This window comes from Triticum aestivum, chromosome 6B (genome assembly GCF_018294505.1).
Source record: "Triticum aestivum cultivar Chinese Spring chromosome 6B, IWGSC CS RefSeq v2.1, whole genome shotgun sequence".
Classification (NCBI taxonomy): Eukaryota; Viridiplantae; Streptophyta; class Magnoliopsida; order Poales; family Poaceae; genus Triticum; species Triticum aestivum.
The window spans coordinates 209,767,478-209,785,356 of NC_057810.1; positions in this window are offsets into that span (position 1 = coordinate 209,767,478).

A 17,879-nucleotide genomic window follows, 5' to 3' on the forward strand; every position below is an offset into this window, starting at 1 on the left:
TGTTGTTGATAAAATACAGAATGGGCTTTTGCAACGTCACACTCCTCCTCCAGGGCATCCAAGTTGTCCTGCCAATCCAACTCGGCTTATCTCTCTTCGTACATGCGCACTCAAGGTGAGTCATGAATAATGTCGCAGGGTAACACAGCCTCAGCGCCGTACACCATGAAGAAAGGTGTATATTCGGTAGAACGATTGGGTGTGGTCCGCAGCCCCCAGAGTACGGAGTCTAGCTCCTCCACCCAGTGCTTGTCTGATTCTTTCAAAGACCACACTAGTCTGGGCTTAATGCCGCTCATAATAAGACTATTGGCTCGTTCAACTTGACTGTTGGTTTGTGGGTGATAGATAGAGGCATAGTCGAGCCTGATGCCCAGATTAGCACACCGGGCTTTCACCTAATCGGCTGTGAAATTGGAGCCATTGTCGGTCATGATACTGTGTGGAACACCATAACGGTGCACAACACCGGATATAAAGTCTATCACAGGCCCGGCTTCAGCCGTTTTAACTGGTTTGGTTTCTATCCACTTGGTGAACTTATCCACCATGACCAACATGTATTTTTTCTTATGGCTTCCTCCTTTAAGGGGTCCGACCATATCAAGGCCCAAGACCGCAAAAGGCCAAGTGATGGGGATTGTTTCTAAAGCGGTGGGTGGCATATGGCTTTGGTTGGGGAAAAGCTGGCATCCGACGCAATGTTGGACAAGGTCGTGTGCGTCTGCTCGGGTCGTCGTCCAATAGAATCATGTATGGAAGGCCTTGCTTACAAGGGCCCGAGCTGCAGCGTGGTGACTGCCGAGACCGGCATGAATTTCGTCCAAGAGCTGTCGCGCTTCTTCCTCGGAGATACACCTTTGAAGTACTCTGGTAGCGCTTTTCTTGTAGAGTTCTCCCTCATGAACCTTGTAGTCTTTAGAGCGTCGCACAATGCAACGTGCCTCATTCTGATCCTCAGGGAGTTGTCGCCTATTAAGGTAGGCCAAGAAGGGTTCAATCCATGGGGCAATGATTGCCATGATTAAATGGGCGGACGGTGTAATTTTGGTGGCTGAGCCCCCGATGATGTCGGTGTGTTTGGAGTCTAGGGTTGTAGTCAGATCCGGATTGGTGTTGCCGCTCTCTCCCTGCCACACTACGGATGGCTTGAAAAGCCTTTCCAAAAAGATGTTAGGTGGGACGGGGTCGTGCTTGGCGCTGATGCGAGCAAGGACATCCGCCGCTTGGTTACTTTGGTGAGCCGAAAGCTGTCCACAATCGGACTGAGGACCACTATGAATTGTGGTTCGTCACTGGCATTGAAAGTAATGGCCGTGTCGTTCCAGGAGTTTATTGCTGCAACCTGGCAGACTTCAGCGAGGCCGTGAAGTGACCTCTTGCGCCTATTGTTTGAGGCGAAAGTCTCGAAGTCTGTCAATACTGTAGGGTTGTTGTTTTCTGTAGGATGTTGCTCTGCGGTATTTTTGGTGAGGAGATCCTCGCTGCTCTTGGCCACCTTCTGAAGTATCCAACATGCTCTGAGGCTGTGGTTGGTACTTTATCTGGTGTGGTGTCTATTTTGCATGGCCTATCATGCCATACCTCCAGAATGGTTCTGCGCCCTATAATGGGTTTTTATTTTTTCTGTTATTGGATCGGGCGACCTACAAGGGTACACCCTTTTTGTCTGGACGAGGGGTTTAGTGGAAACCGGTGGCTCCCAAGAGGTTGCCTGGGTTTTCCAGGTGCTCTCCATTGCGCAGTACTTCTGTACTATGATTGCCAAGTCAGTGAAGTGTGATACATGATGGCGGTTGATGGCACTGAGGATTCCCTCGTCCATGCAATTTTTGCGGAATAATGAGATTGTGTCTTCATCACGGCAGTCTTTGATCCCGTTCTTGACAAGGAGGAACCTGGCCCAAAAGTGATGGACCGTCTCTTGGGACTTTTGTCTGATGTGGGTAAGATCGCTTGTATCTGGGTGGGTGGGCGGCTTTAAGTCCAAACCCTAGCCCAATTTGGGATCCGGAGTTTGAGGAATTTCTGAACTTAACAGTTCAGGCTCCGGGATATCAACCAATTTTTCCGGCCCATGATCCGACTCTAGGTTCGGAGTACAGGGCATGTCTTCCCGCAGGCGGGTAACCGGCTCGACGAGCTCGGATATCCGGACATAGTTCGTCCTCAATATAGGGGAAAAGAGTTGTCGTATTGCTCCTCTACTACCGCTATCCGATGGGTGACCGGCGGAGATTCAATCTCTCTCTGATTGGGTTTAAGCCCAATGCAATCATAGTCCGTGGCGACTCCCAAGGCGGCGATGCGAACCAGGAGTTCGTTTAAAGACGACAACTCTGTCGGATCCATCTGTTCGGAGTATTCTGAGCTGACGTGGAGGTGATTTTCGATGACCCGAGAAGTCATCATCGGCCCGACGGCCGAACGGGCGGTCATAGTGAAGCCGCTCAGCCGAAGGGTTTGGCCTGAGGCCAGGGCTCCTCCGGAGGTGATGTTGTCCTTAATAACAAGGCGAGCCATCAATCCTATCTTCGACGTCACAGTGGAACTTTCAATGAAAGCACCAATGTCGGTGTCAAAACCGGCGGATCTCGGATAGGGGGTCCTGAACTGTGCGTCTAAGGCTAATGGTAACAGGAGGCGGGGGACACGATGTTTACCCAGGTTCGGGCCCTCTCTATGGAGGTAATATCCTACTTCCTGCTTGATTGATCTTGATGAATATGAGTATTACAAGAGTTGATCCTCCATGAGATCATACTGGCTAAACCCTAGAAGCTAGCCTATGATTATGATTGTTGTTGTCTCTATAGACTAAACCCTCCGATTTATATAGACACCGGAGGGGGCTAGGGTTACACAAAGTCGGTTACAGAGAAAGGAATCTACATATCCGAATCACCAAGCTTGCCGTCCACGCAAAGGAGAGTCCCATCCGGACACGGGAAGAAGTCTTCGGTCTTGTATCTTCATAGCCCAATAGTCCGGCCCATACCAATAGTCCGACCGTCCCAGGACCCCCTAATCCAGGACTCCCTCAGCAGCCAATAGGGAAGCCTATTACAATAGAAGCACAACATGTTACTCTCTGAATACTATGTGGATCCTCTGACCGGCTTTTTTAACCCGGACAGAGCCTCGGGGGCTACTGTTTGTAGGTATATTCCTCTATCGGAAAAAGTGTTTATAACATTACGTCGCATACCTCAAAGCCCATCAGTAGGCTGGTGAAGGCTTCGTTCAGTCTGCTCTTGGCAGACTGAACCTTCTCCACCACCGCACTCATCAGGGTGCGGTGCTCTGCCACGATGGAAGCATGCTGCAGTGCTTCCTCCAAAGCGTTGGGCGCCCCCGGATTAGTGGAGGCCACCGATGGAGCTGATGCTCCTCCCCCTCTTTCGAAGGCGGCTGTCCTTCTGATCCCGGAGCCGTGTTGGTCTCCGGAATGATGTTCGGCTAGGGCCCGGTTTGCTGGGTGTCCCCACCATCTGTTGCCATAGGGGTCATCTCCCCTAGGTCTTCAACGACCGAAATATAAACCTCGGGCACTCTCTCGACGCCCTCGTCCACCCCCTCTCGGCCAGGAGAGGTCCTTCAGGACAACACTTTAGTGTCCTCCATGGCAGTAAGCGCGGGGCTCGCGGCGTCGTGTCACTCTCTGCCATTTCGGGTGGCAGAGAGTTCCCCTCTGATAATGGATTTTGCGGGTGCTCGCGGGGAGGGCAGAAAGGCAGATAAAAAATAACTTATATAACGAAAGCAGGTAGACCGAATATAAACAAGTAAGATTCTAAATACTTAGGATTCGACCAGGGGCTTCACCTTGGGAGGTCTCTTGGAGGCTAGTTCGGACTCTGAGTCCAAACTGTCCGGGAGGGTCACCTTCCCTCTTTTGGGCGCCTCCCCCTTCGGGTATTCGGAGGCCTCCCTCTTCTTCTTCTTCCCCTTATGGGGGGAATCTCTTTCTACCTCCTCCTCCTCTTCTTCCTTGTCTCCCTCATGGGAATAGAGGGCTTCGGTCTCTCCGGACACTATGTCCGAAGGACCTTTGTGGCGGGGGCCGCTCTTGCCCTCCTTGCCCTTCTTCTTCTTGGCCTTCTTCGCCGGCGCCTAATAGGGCACCGGGACCAGCATCTCTGTTAGCTGGGGTGTGGTTGGATTCTCAGGAAGCGATGCCGGACAGTTGATCCGCTCCACCTTTGTCGTCCAGCTATGTACGGAAGGCGGGTAATATATTATGTCTGGATTATTAACCAAATAAGGTCTTTGGAAAAATTATGCTTACCGCTGAGGCCGGGTTCTCAATACCAAGTCCGATGTCTTCGGTCTTCATCGGCCAACTTTTCTGGGCCTTGAAAAGTTGCTTCCATATATCTTTGTGCATGGTGCCGAAGAAGCACTTCAAGGTCCGTTGCTCTTTCGGATTGAACTCCCGCATAGGAGAGGCCCGAAGTTGGCAGGGAAGGATGCGGCGGAAGAGCATCACCTGAATCACATTTGTGAGACCAGTGTTCACAACCAACACATTGGAGATGCATTTCTGAAGCATCTGCACCTCCGGTTGGGACCCCCCAGTAAAGGCCCTTGGCGGTCCATGAGGTGAGTCTCATGGGGGGTCCGGATCTAAAATCAGGTTTGGCCACCCAGTTGGTGTTGCGGGGTTCAGTGATGTAAAACCACTCCTGCTGCCACACCTTGACTGTCTCTACAAATTCCCCTTTGGGCCATACGGCATTGGGGAGCTTGCTTACCATACCCCCGTTGCAGTCCGCATGCTATTCGTCGACCACCTTCGGCTTCAGATTGAAGATCTTGAGCCACATGCCAAAGTGTGGGGGTGCGGAGAAGAGCCTCACACACTACGATGAACACCGATATGTGGAGGAAGGAATTAGGGGCTAGATCATGGAAATCTAGCCTGTAGTAGAACATCAGGCGCCGGACGAAGGGGTGGAGGGGAAACTCTATCCCCCAGAGGAAATGGGGGATGAACACAACCCTCTCACCAAGCTCCGGAGTGGGGATAACCTGATCCTTATCAGGGATCCTATGAGCGATATCCACGGACAGATAGCCCGCGCTCCGCAGTTCCTTGACGTCCTTTTCGGTGATGGAGGAGGCCTCCCACTTACCCTTGGAACCGGACCCGGCCATTGCTGGAGAGGGTGGGAGCATTGGAAAGGATCGGAGCCGTGATCGCTAGAGCTTGGAGGTTGGAAGACAGGAGCTAGAGGAAGGCCTGGGGAAAAGGAGGGATCTTTATCCTCTTATAGACGGTGAAAATACCAAACGTCCCCCTCTCAAGCCTTAAACCTCGCCTGTTCCCAATGAATTCGGGTGTAATGCACGGTTGGGTTACCCAAACCATATTGATGAGAATCCTGTAATGGGCGGGCATGATCTCTATTTTGATGGGATGTGCCAATGGAGGCTAGACCTCGAAACGCGAAACGGGAGGCGTCAAAACGATTCAAAATGTTGAAGAGTCAAGTGTGACGCTTCGCTGAAAAAGTTTTCAGTAAAGGACACTATTCCTATTTTGATGTCTTGCCTTCATGGCCAAGGGTTGTATTGATTACAGATCCAGACACAAGTCCTTTATGCAGGAAGCTAACTTAAGTATTGATGTCTGCTAGACTACATCGGTATTTCCCCAAAGGGGAAGGAATGATGCAGCACAGTGACGGTAGGTATTTCCCTTAGTGATGAGACCAAGGTTATCGAACCAGGAGGAGAACCAAGCCACACTACGTAAATAGCACCTGCACACAAATAACAAATACTTGCAACCCGACGTGTTAAAGGGGTTGTCAATCCCTTTCGGGTAACGACGCCAGAAATTGGCACGAAGATGGGAGAAAGTTGTAATAATTGATAGATCGAACACCTAATAAAATAAAGTGCAGAAAGGTACTTTGTATTTTTGGTTTAATAGATCTAAAAATAAAAGCAAAGGAAAATAGATCGCAAAGGCAAATATAATAAAGAAGAGACCCGGGGGCCGTAGGTTTCACTAGTGGCTTCTCTCGAGAAAAATAGCAAACGATGGGTGAACAAATTACTGTTGAACAATTGATAGAACTTCAAATAATCATGACGATATCCAGGCAATGATCATTATATAGGCATCACGTCCAAGATTAGTAGACCGACTCCTGCATGCATCTACTACTATTACTCCACACATCGACCGCTGTCCAGCATGCATCTAGTGTATTAAGATCATGAAAAAATGGAGTAATGCAATAAGAACGATGACATCATGTAGACAAGATCTATTTATGTAGAAATAGACCCCATCTTGTTATCCATAATGGAACCGATACATACGTGTCGGTTCCCTTTCTGTCACTGGGATCAAGCACCGTAAGATCGAACCCATCACAAAGCACATCTTCCCATTGCAAGATAAATAGATCAAGTTGGCAAAACAAAACCCAAATATCGGAGAAGAAAAACGAGGCTATAAGTAATCATGCATATAAGAGATCAAAGAATACTCAAATAACTTTCATGGGTAAAAAGGTAGATCTGATCATAAACTCAAAGTTCATCAGATCCCAACAAACACACTGCAAAAAGAGTTACATCATATGGATCCCCAAGAGACCATTGTATTGAGAATCAAATGAGAGAGAGTAAGTCATCTAGCTACTAACTACGGACCTGTAGGTCAACAAAGAACTACTCACGCATCATGGGAGAGGTACTAATGGACATGATGCACCCCTCCGAGATGGTGTCTAGATTGGATCTGGTGGTTCTGGAACTTGCGGCGGCTGGAATTGATTTTCGTTGACTCCAGGGTTTCTGGAATATAGGGGTATTTATAGAGTAAAGAGGCGGTCTGGGGGCACCCGAGGGCACAACTCACAAGGGCGCGCCTGGGCTTCTAGGCGCGCCCTGGTGGGTTGTGCTCCCCTCGAAGCACCCCCCCCCCCCAGGTGCTTCTCCGGCCCACTGGATGTCTTCTGGTCCAAAAAAATCCACAAAAAGTTCCGCTGCGTTTGGACTCTGTTTTGTATTGATTCCCTGCGATGTAAAAAACATGCAAAGAACAGTGTCAAAATAAGAATGATAAAATAAGAATTTTTGATGTGGAATGCTGCCTAACATGTCATCTCATATTATTTTCTTTATAGCATGGACATTTCAACTTTTATATGATTCAAAGCAATAGTCTAGTTTTGACATGAGACTTAAAAACTCAAGCACATCAACAAGCAACCATGTCTTTCAAAATATCAACGCTGAAATAAGTTATCCCTAGCCCATTATGCTCAATCATTGGTCCATTCATGAAACACACTCGCATATTAGCTACACCCAATGCTCAAGTATGATTATAGTGCCTCCTAGTTGGAGCTTTATAAGAGAAGATGGAGACTCAAATTAAAAAGAAAAATTGCATAAATTAAAAGAAAGGCCCTTCACGGAGGGAAGTAGGGATTTGTAGAGGTGCCAGAGCTCAAAGCAAAAAACTTAGAGATAAAAATATTTTGAGAGGCATACTTTTCCCACCAACGAAAACAACTTAGAGCTCCCAATACTTTCCATGCTAGATATATCATAGGCAGTTCCCAAACAGAAAATAAAGTTTATTCCTTTTTCAACCATACTTTCACTTTCCATGGCTAGCCGTATCCACGGTTGCCCTCCATACCAACACTTTCCAAGGAATTTATTATTTGACAACATAAAGTAAATTCATTTTTCATTTAGGGACTGGGCATCCCTAATAGATTTGCCTTACTCTCGTGCAATAACAAGTGAATAAACACTCATCGTGAGAATAACACATCTAGCATGGAAAATATTGGCCACCACTCACCGCCTCACGAGCGGTACGAGCACACAAAAGAGAATTTATTTTGAAAATTAGAGACACGTACAAATTTGCTTATAACGGAAAAAGAATACTGCATATAGGTAGATATAGTGGACTCATGTGGCAAAAAGGGTTTAAAGGATTTTGGATGCACAAGTAGTGATCATACTTAGTGCAAAATGAAGGCTAGCAAAAGATTGAGAAGCGACCAACCAACAAACGAATAATCTCATAAGCGTGCATTAAGCATAATTAACACGGAATAATGGACCACAAGTAGGATGTAATTTCATTGCATGACTATTGACTTTCGTGCTTGCATAGGGAAGCACAAACCTTAAAACCAATATTCTTACTAAAGCATAATTACTCATCAACATGACTCACATATCACATCATCATATCTCAAAACTATTACAAGGAATCAAGTTTATTTTGTCCAATGGTCCTCATGAAAGTTTTTATTATATCCTTCTTGTATATCTATCACTTTGGGACTAATTTTATGTGTTGCTTTTGATAATCTCAAACTAATATAATTGAAGATCATGAGCATAATATTTCTTTCTCTCAAAATAATTTAAGTGAAGCATAGAGAGCAATTCTAACAAGGCATGGCATAATTTTGGCTATCTCAAATAGGTGTGTCCAGAAAGGATTCAAGACTTAAAACACAAAACAAAAGAAGCAAAGACTCAAATCATACAAGTCGCTCCAAGCAAAACTCATAGTATGTGACGAATAAAAATATAGCTTTGAGTAAAATACCGATGGTCGTTAGAAGAAAGAGGGGATGCCACTCGGGCATCCCCAAGCTTAGTTGCTTGCTTCTCTTTGGATAATAGCTTGGGATGTCATGGGAATCCCCAAGCTTAGGCTCTTCTTACTCCTTATTCCTTCATCCATCATAACATCACCCGAAACTTGAAAACTTCAATCACACAAAACTCAAGAGTTGATTCGTGAGATCCGTTAGTATAAGAAAACAAATCACTACTATAAGTATTGTTGCAAACCAATTCATATTTTATTCTTGCATTATATCTACTGTATCCTAACTTTTCTATGGCAAAAACTCTTCAAAGAAAACCATAGAATCATCAAAACAAGCACACAACCCAAAGAAATCGGAATCTGTCAAAAACAGAACAGTCTGTAGCAATCTGAATATTTCGAATACTTCTGAAACTCCAAAAATTCTGAAAATTAGGACGACCTGAGAAATTTGTATATTAATCTTCTGCAAAAAGAATCAGAGCAAAATCACGTTTTTGTGATTTATGAAAATTATTTTCGCGAGTGCAAAAGTTTCTGTTTTTCAGCAAGATCAAACAACTATCACCAAGAAGATCCTAAAGGCTTTGCTTGGCACAAACACTAACTAAAACACAAAAAACACAATCATAATAGTAGCATAATTGTGCAAACACTCAAGAACAGAAAGCAAAAAAACAAAAATAAATTTTATTCATTGGGTTGCCTCCTAACAAGCGCTATTGTTTTACGCCCTTAGCTAGGCATAAAGCAAGGATCTAAGTTTTGTCATCTTTGTCCTTAATTTCCTTAGAGGTGTTTTTGTCATGAGGCTTTGTAAAAACAACATAAAACATAATATCCATAGAAACTTTAGTACTATTAAGTTGTTTATCATCATAACCCCTCTGATTTTCGGTGACAATCCAAGAGAAATGTTGATTAACATTATTGAAAACTTATTGGATTACATCTAAAATGGGGACTTCCTTTTTAAGATTATCATCAAAGATTTGATTATCCCCAATCAAGTGTCTTAATGTATAGTCAATATTGTAAAGAATTTCATCTATCACGGGCTTTTCACGATTCATACCATAAAAATCAAAGATTTCCCTAGCTTCTCATATGATGTAGTCAAACTCATTCATAAGAACAAGAGTGGCCAACGTTTTAGCCTTAGTATTCTTTATAGTGGGAAGCTCAAAAAACAATCTTTGGAAAGTGGGATGAGTATGGATAAATTTACTTTCAAGTTTAAGAACAAGTGCTAAAATAGCATTCGCATAAGATCTAGTAGTTCTAAGTATAGGAGCATCATCAAGACTTAAATTTCCAACACAGTTGAAAAAATCTTGGATACGTTGTTTTCCCATAACATTCCCTTGCCCGATGATAAAAGTTTTAGCATCCAGATTGCCCATATGTCCAATCTTAGGAGTTAGGCCATCATCTGTTGCTGCCATACTGAAATCGCTCATGGTTGCAAACAAAGGATAGATCTGACAAGAAAACGGCGAACGAAAAAGAGGGCGAATAAAATAGCAAATTTTTGTGAAGTGGGGGAGAGGAAAACAAGAGGAAAACGGCAAATAATGTAATTGTGAGGAGATGAGGTATGTGATTAGGAACCTGGTAGATGTTGATGATGTCTCCCCGGCAATGGCGCCAGAAATTCCTTTTGATGTCTGCTAGACTACGTCGGTATTTCCCCAAAGAGGAAGGCAAGATGCAGCACATCGATGGTAGGTATTTTCCTCAGTGATGAGACCAAGGTTATCGAACCAATAGGAGAACCAAGAAACACTACGTAAACAACACCTGCACATAAATAACAAATACTCGCAACCCGACGTGTTAAAGGGGTTGGCAATCCCTTTCGAGTAACGGCGCCAGAAATTGGCACAAAGATGGGAGAAAGTTGTAATAATTGATAGGTCGAATGCCAAATAAAATAAAGTGCAGCAAGGTATTTTTATATTTTTGATTTAATAGATCTGAAAATAAAAGCAAAGGAAAATAGATTGCAAAGGCAAATATAATAAAGAAGAGACCCGGGGGCGTAGGTTTCACTAGTGGCTTCTATCAAGAAAAATAGCAAACGGTGGGTGAAAAATTACTATTGGGCAATTGATAGAACTTCAAATAATCATGACGATATCCAGGCAATGATCATTATATAGACATCACGTCCAAGATTAGTAGACCGACTCCTGCCTATATCTACTACTATTACTCCACACATCTACCGCTATCCAGCATGCATCTAGTGTATTAAGTTCATGAAAAAACGGAGTAATGCAATAAGAATGATGACATGATGTAGACAAGATCTATTTATGTAGAAATAGACCCCATCTTGTTATCCTTAATGGCAATGATACATACGTGTCGGTTCCCTTTCTGTCACTGGGATCAAGCACCGTAAGATCGAACCCATCACAAAGCACCTCTTCCCATTGCAAGATAAATAGATCAAGTTGGCCAAACAAAACCCAAATATCAGAGAAGAAATACGAGGCTATAAGTAATCATGAATATAAGAGATCAAAGAAGACTCAAATTGGATAAAAAGATAGATCTGATCATAAACTCAAAGTTCATCGGATCCCAACGAACACACCGCAAAAAGAGTTACATCATATCGATCTCCAAGAGACCATTGTATTGAGAATCAAACCCGAGAGAGGAAGCCATCTAGCTACTAACTACGGACCCGTAGGTCTACAAAGAACTACTCATGCATCATCGAAGAGGCACCAATGGACATGATGCGCCCCTCCGAGATGGTGTCTAGATTGGGTCTGGTGGTTCTGGAACTTGCGGCGGTTGGAATTGATTTTCGTTGACTCTGCTAGGGTTTCTGGATATAGGGGTATTTATAGAGTAAAGAGGCGGTCCGGGGGCACCCGAGGTGGGCACAACCCACCAGGGCACGTCTGGGCCTCCAGGCGCGCCCTGGTGGGTTGTGCGCCCCTCGGAGCACCCCCCCCCCCCCACTGCTTCTCCGGCCCACTGGATGTCTTCTAGTCCAAAAAATCCACAAAAGGTTTTGCTGCATTTGGACTCTGTTTGGTATTGATTTCCTATGATGTAAAAAACATGCAGAAGACAACAACTGGCACTTGGCACTATGTCAATAGGTTAGTACCAAAAATGATATAAAATGACTATAAAATGATTATAAACCATCCAAGAATGATAATATAACAGCATGGAACAATCAAAAATTATAGATACGTTGGAGACGTATCAAGTATTCAGGAGAAGGAACCCGCCTTGCAATGCCAAAGATAATCTGCGTGCCGAACACATCGTCATCGAAGACTGGTTCAGGGGCTACTGAGGGAGTCCTGGATCAAGGGGTCCTTGGGCGTCTGGACTATTTGATATGGGCCGGACTGATGGGCCGTGAGGATAAAGCAGAAGACTTTTCCTTGTGTCCGGGTAGGACTCCTATATCCATGGACGGCAACTTTGGTGTCCAGATATGTTATTTCCTTCCTCTGCAAACCGACTCTGTATAACCCTAGGCCCCTTCGGTGTGTATATAAACAGATAGTTTAGTCTGTAGAGGCTATGAGAATAATCATAGGCTAGATAGTTAGGGTTGATCCATTACGATCTCGAGGTAGATCAACTCTTGTAACCCTTATACACATCGAATATAATCAAGCAGGACGTAGGGTTTTACCTCCTTTAAGAGGGCCCGAACCTGGGTAAACATTGTGTCCCTTGCGTCCCCTGTTACCATCGATCCTCAGACACACACCTTGGGACCCCCTACCCGAGATCTGCCGGTTTTGACACTGACACCTTTACTTGAGAGATTGCTTGTATCTGATCTAGAAGGTCTAACAAAAATTAGGGTCATTGACACGCTGAAATTGACAGCCTTGGTATACCCGTCTACCAAATTGTCCAAACTCTTTATTGGATCTGTAATCATTCGGGTACAACACTCATCTTCTTCTCCGTCTTCTTGAAATTCACATTTTTAAATTTCTTCTTGATGTATTTACGATGTCATCCAGAAAATTATTCCCACAAGCTTGACCCAGTCTGTGCGCATAGTGAAGATCTTGGCAATAAATTGTCGGCCCTAATCTGGATCAAGTTGTTGGATTCCTTACATGATTTTCATGCACGGAGAAGCTACTCATCGAGGTGAAACTTCTTTCCTATTAGTAAACGGTAATCACAACGTAGCTCAATTTTTTCGCAACTTTCCCAAATTATGATGACAAGTGTAGTGTTCAAAACTGCATCTACGCACTGCACCGAAAGAAATGTTTTTAGTATTTTTTTTCTCACGAGATCACCTGCATCATTTTTGTTGTTGTACTACTAGTAGCCTAGGCTAGTCATAGTGGCAAGTAACTTAGACTAGTAACTCTATGGTTACCCTAAGAGCAAGTACTACCTCCGTCCTGGTGTACTCTTCCTATTTTGTAATATCAAATTTTGACCATAGATTTAACTGACAAAATGTTAAGGCATGTCACTGAAAATTATATCGTTGGATTCATATTTGAACATAATTTCAAATGGTATAATTTTTTGTGACATGCATTGGCATTTTCTTAGGTAAATCTATGGTCAAAATTTTACACTAAATACGAGGTAGTACAAAGTGGGCTATAACAACCCTCCACTATGTAGGCCAAAACATGTGCCAAATTCACTTGTGATGCATTTGGCATTGATGCCCCCACATTTCTCACCTGGTGCCCCAATCTGGATCACCTACTTAGCTCCAGTGCCAAATTAACTCACGCAATGAAAAAACACTTGCGTGGGAGAGGGAGAGGACTGAGGCAATAAAAAAAACACTTGTTTGGGAGAGTGAGAGGCTGGTGTAGTTGGTTTGATTGATTTGTTTATACATGTGGGTCTGTGTGCACAGCGGTGCGAACTCTCTCACATCACTAGAGCGGTGCCAAAATCTTTTGATTTTACATCGATGCGTATTATGTGGCATACTTTTGAAAAATATGGCATCGGCCACATAGTGGAAGGCAATAAATGCCCAAGATCTTCAGTGCTCCTAGGTAAATGAGAGGAAAGAGAGAGAGAGAGAGAGAGTGAAAAAATATCACTAGCCAGCCAACCCTATCATATGAGCGAATGATATTGGTACCTCTTGATGACACGGCAATCTTATACAACCAACTGCTCTAATATGTTCTCTTCTTTTGCAGATAAAAAAAGACTCGAAAGTGAAAATGTGTTGCACTATAACAATCTCATTGAATGCCTTGATCTCCCTCTTACAGAAATTGATTTGATCGACTACCGAGGCAGCACATCTGGGATTAAAGTGGCCAGGTTCTTTGTTCTGGAGGCAAGTGTGCTCAAGGTAATGAGGTTTGGCATTCTCTGGCGCAACAATGAATGGCGTGTTGATCACCGCAAGCATCTAAGCCTAAATGACAAAGTCTCCGCAGAAGATGAATTTGTTTTTGAAACATCAAGTCGCCAGAGACTCAAAAATTTATTTATCCTTTAGTGACTTGTCAGGGTGGTGGATTTTAGTTTGTATGATAATTTTGCATTCCACCTCAAGTAATGAAAGTTCTTACGTAAACTTCCTAATAATTCCATCTTTGTAGGTGCAACATTACTCCTAGCATTTGTAATATCAGTTTGAAACTTGTAATATTGCCATGTCCTATTCCTGCTTTTCAAAATCATGTGAATCAAAGAGGTCATGAGTTGGTGATGATGGTGTGCCTGCCATCTTTCACCAATAGCCTTCAGATCTAGATCTGACGCATACAAAGAAAACTTCTATAGTTTTGCAAAAAGATGCCCGCACTTGTTCGCTATTTACAAACAACTCATTGTCTCTCACAATCAGCCTTATCTCCTCCCCACCACATCTAGAAGGCCATGGAACATTCTGGCGCGATGGTCGCTCCCGGCGCCGTCCACCCCCAGTCTTGGTGTTCCGTGAAATGCATGGGCATATTACTCGTATAAGAAAAGAGTAGAGATACTCGTGGCAAGGCACGGGAAATTATATCAAACACGGCTAGTTGTAAGCAGGCTAACTCTATAGCCATGATGATAGTGACTGCACATGGTGAGGCTGACTTTTGTATGCCGAACATGGCGCCTACACTCAGGTGTCATCTCAAGTGCAGGGTCTTGTCACTTCACTGTGATGAGTAATTTGACCAACAGGTAGTACAGTACTAGTACTACATTGGTAGTACTACTAGTAGTCTAGCACCGCCGTCTGGATTTAGTAGTACTACCACGTTCGTCTGGATTTAGTATTTGACTAGCAATATCTAGTAATGCATGTCACCAAAAATATACTACTCGCTCTATAAATAAATGCATGGAGTATTGTTTTATTCGGTTTGAACGTAGTTCCCGATGATATTATACACTCTCCCTTCCGGTAGATGGATCAAATCTGAAGTCTCATCAATCAGACTACTATTGCACTCACCGAGCACTCAGCTCGGTAAGCTACGAACAAAAAATTGCAATCAAAGACTACTATTGTACTCCCTCCGTACTGGTGCATTAGTCATGTTAGGAAAACCAAATAATCCCAAAACTTTTAGGCGCGGTGCATTAACTACCCACCTTGTTCCCTGTATTTTTGCCACGAAAAAATAAATCACCCAATAGGAGACGTGGGGTGCGTATGCATTCAATGACTTGAGACTATAGCATAACATTTTTTGGTACATGCATTAACATTTTATTAGTTAAATCAAAGGTCAAAACTTGGCGCAAAATGCAAAGGGGACCAATAAACCAGTAAACATCAAAGTTCTCTTGTTTTGCCCCAACTTGGTCTCGTTGAGATGACTATACTACACCGGCACGGAGGGAGGGCCGAGGAGTAGATGGCCAACACGTGAATGCAACGCAGTCTGCACTTCTCATATAAAGGCTCCCCGCTAGTCCAATCTATGAAATCCTACGCACCTACGCACCCTAACCAAGGGCAAGAGTGATCACTCCAATCGCAAGATCAGTTGACTAGAAGCTAGACCCATGGAGGCGATGAGCACGAGCATCAGCCGGTTGTGCCAGACGGTCCACGATGCCGGCCTGTGGCCCGGCACCAAGGAACATCTCCAGGTCGTGCTTGAGACCGCCAGGGCGAGAGGCTTCTTGGATGACAACTTTGTATCCTTGTTCGACGAGGTCCTCGTCGACTTCCTCGACAAGTTCACCATTGTCAAGAAGCTCGCAGACGACCTTGACATACGCCTCCAGCACACGCGCCCAGGCTCTACGATGCCCGCCACCCTCAACGGCCTCTATGGTGACAACCTCTTCGACACACTGGTGACCCTGTGACTGCCCGCCGTCACTCCATAGAATGTCCACCTTGAGGTCGCGCTCGCCGCGTAGCGCTTGGCGCAACAAGACACCATCGACATAATCACCCACGTCTACGTGCAAATCGTCCACAAGGACTACTACGTGCAAGAGGAGGACGATAGGACGCTGGCCTTCTTGGACTGCAGGGCAACCTTGGACGACATTGTTCAGAAACACATTGAGCTCCCCGCCAATGCCACTGCACCTTACACGTCGGTTGGTGACCCGATGCACTAGGGCGTGAGGATGTCGTTGATGGATCCGTATGTATCTTTATCTTTCCGTCAAATCCATGTAGTAGTATATTGTACTACTAGTATTTATCTTACCTTTTGCATCAACTTCGTAATTTTCGTATGTACTCCATGCATGAACGACGCTAGAACCAAACTTCTCATTACTCTAGGGAAAACTTTATTTCTATCTATCGGTCGCGCCATGGAGCAGAACCAAATTTTACAAGTTACAAGTTCAAAAGGAAAAGCCTGTTGTGTTCGCATCGCACCCCCACACGGTTGGTCTGGCAGGACGCTCAAGGGGGAATGTGTGCTATGTTGCATTTTCACTTACAAGTGGGACCGCAGTTGAGAAAACCGACTATCGGCAGACCCCCCCCCCCCACCTCGCCCACCATGTGATGGCTGAGGAAACAGGAGGGATAAGAGATGGTTGTAGCATGGACTCCATGAAAATTTGTGTCAGATGGGACACGTGTGAGTGGCGTGTGTCGTACTGCTAGACATGAATGCTAGTTATGGCCCATGCCACCCCACTATATTGAGGTGCTGGTTACATAGAGTGAACACATTATGTCTCTAGGAGTATGGTACACCAGTAGTACTACTCACATTGTTGCAAAATTTCCTAGAGTCCACGCTCGGCCCTCCTCTCTCTCTCTCTCTCTCTCTCTCTCTCTTCTCACCCAGCCAGCAGACGCGCGGAGCCCATCGTCTTTTTTCTCACATGCGGTCCCACATGTCAGTGAAAATGCAAGACGACCCACTTAACCTGCACATCTTTCACCTCGACGTGCTGGTGATGAAAAACAAATCCAATAAATATCTTCGGTGGCCTCTTTTGGAGTTACTCAAGAGTAAGATTCTATTTATAGTTTAACCCAAGATGCACATCACGTGGCTTCAACTAGCACTCCATTTACTTGCATGACATGACCTAGATGTTGGATGTACGACGTGTCGGCAAAAGGAGGAAGAACTCGACCAAATCTTCTCCACATTGAGATCAGAGGAGTAGGAAACACGGCAAGGCCTATGCCTACATCATACTACGTACAAGCCCACCTCACGCAGTCACGCTATCACCATATTTCTTGGCCTTCGTGTGACACCTAGCTCTAGTTGATCTAAATAGAACTAACTATTATGCTAGCATACTCCAATATTAGGTTGGCTCTATGTGATGTGGCAACTTCATATAACCGGATGGTGGCTATACTACTATAGTACTCACACTCCATGAAGTGAGTCGAAAACCATGCATAAATTGAGTTTATGACATGCATATGCAATTTCTATAGTTGATTGGACTCATCCGAGGACCTAGGATGATGGGATTCGCAGCTACAGTAAAAATACCCGCCCGATGTGCGAAGCATGTGAAGCTAGTACAAATAGTAGTAGTATTGTTGATTGGACTCATCTGATAACCTGTTGCAATGCACATACAATGCAAGACAAACGTACCAAAACAATAAGGATCCCATGCGAAAACAGTGCCAGATGTGGTGGCAGCAAACACAAGACCCTTGTATTGAATTGCATCACAATACACATCCGTGTATAGAAACTGATTTTTGAGTAATATCCATTGAGTCGAAGTATGAAGGACGGCAACAAGTTTGTCGAAGATAACGACAACACAAGCATTCCTATAACCCCAAGAGCAGTTGGGAACTCGACAAATTGCTATCTTCCATAGATGACGG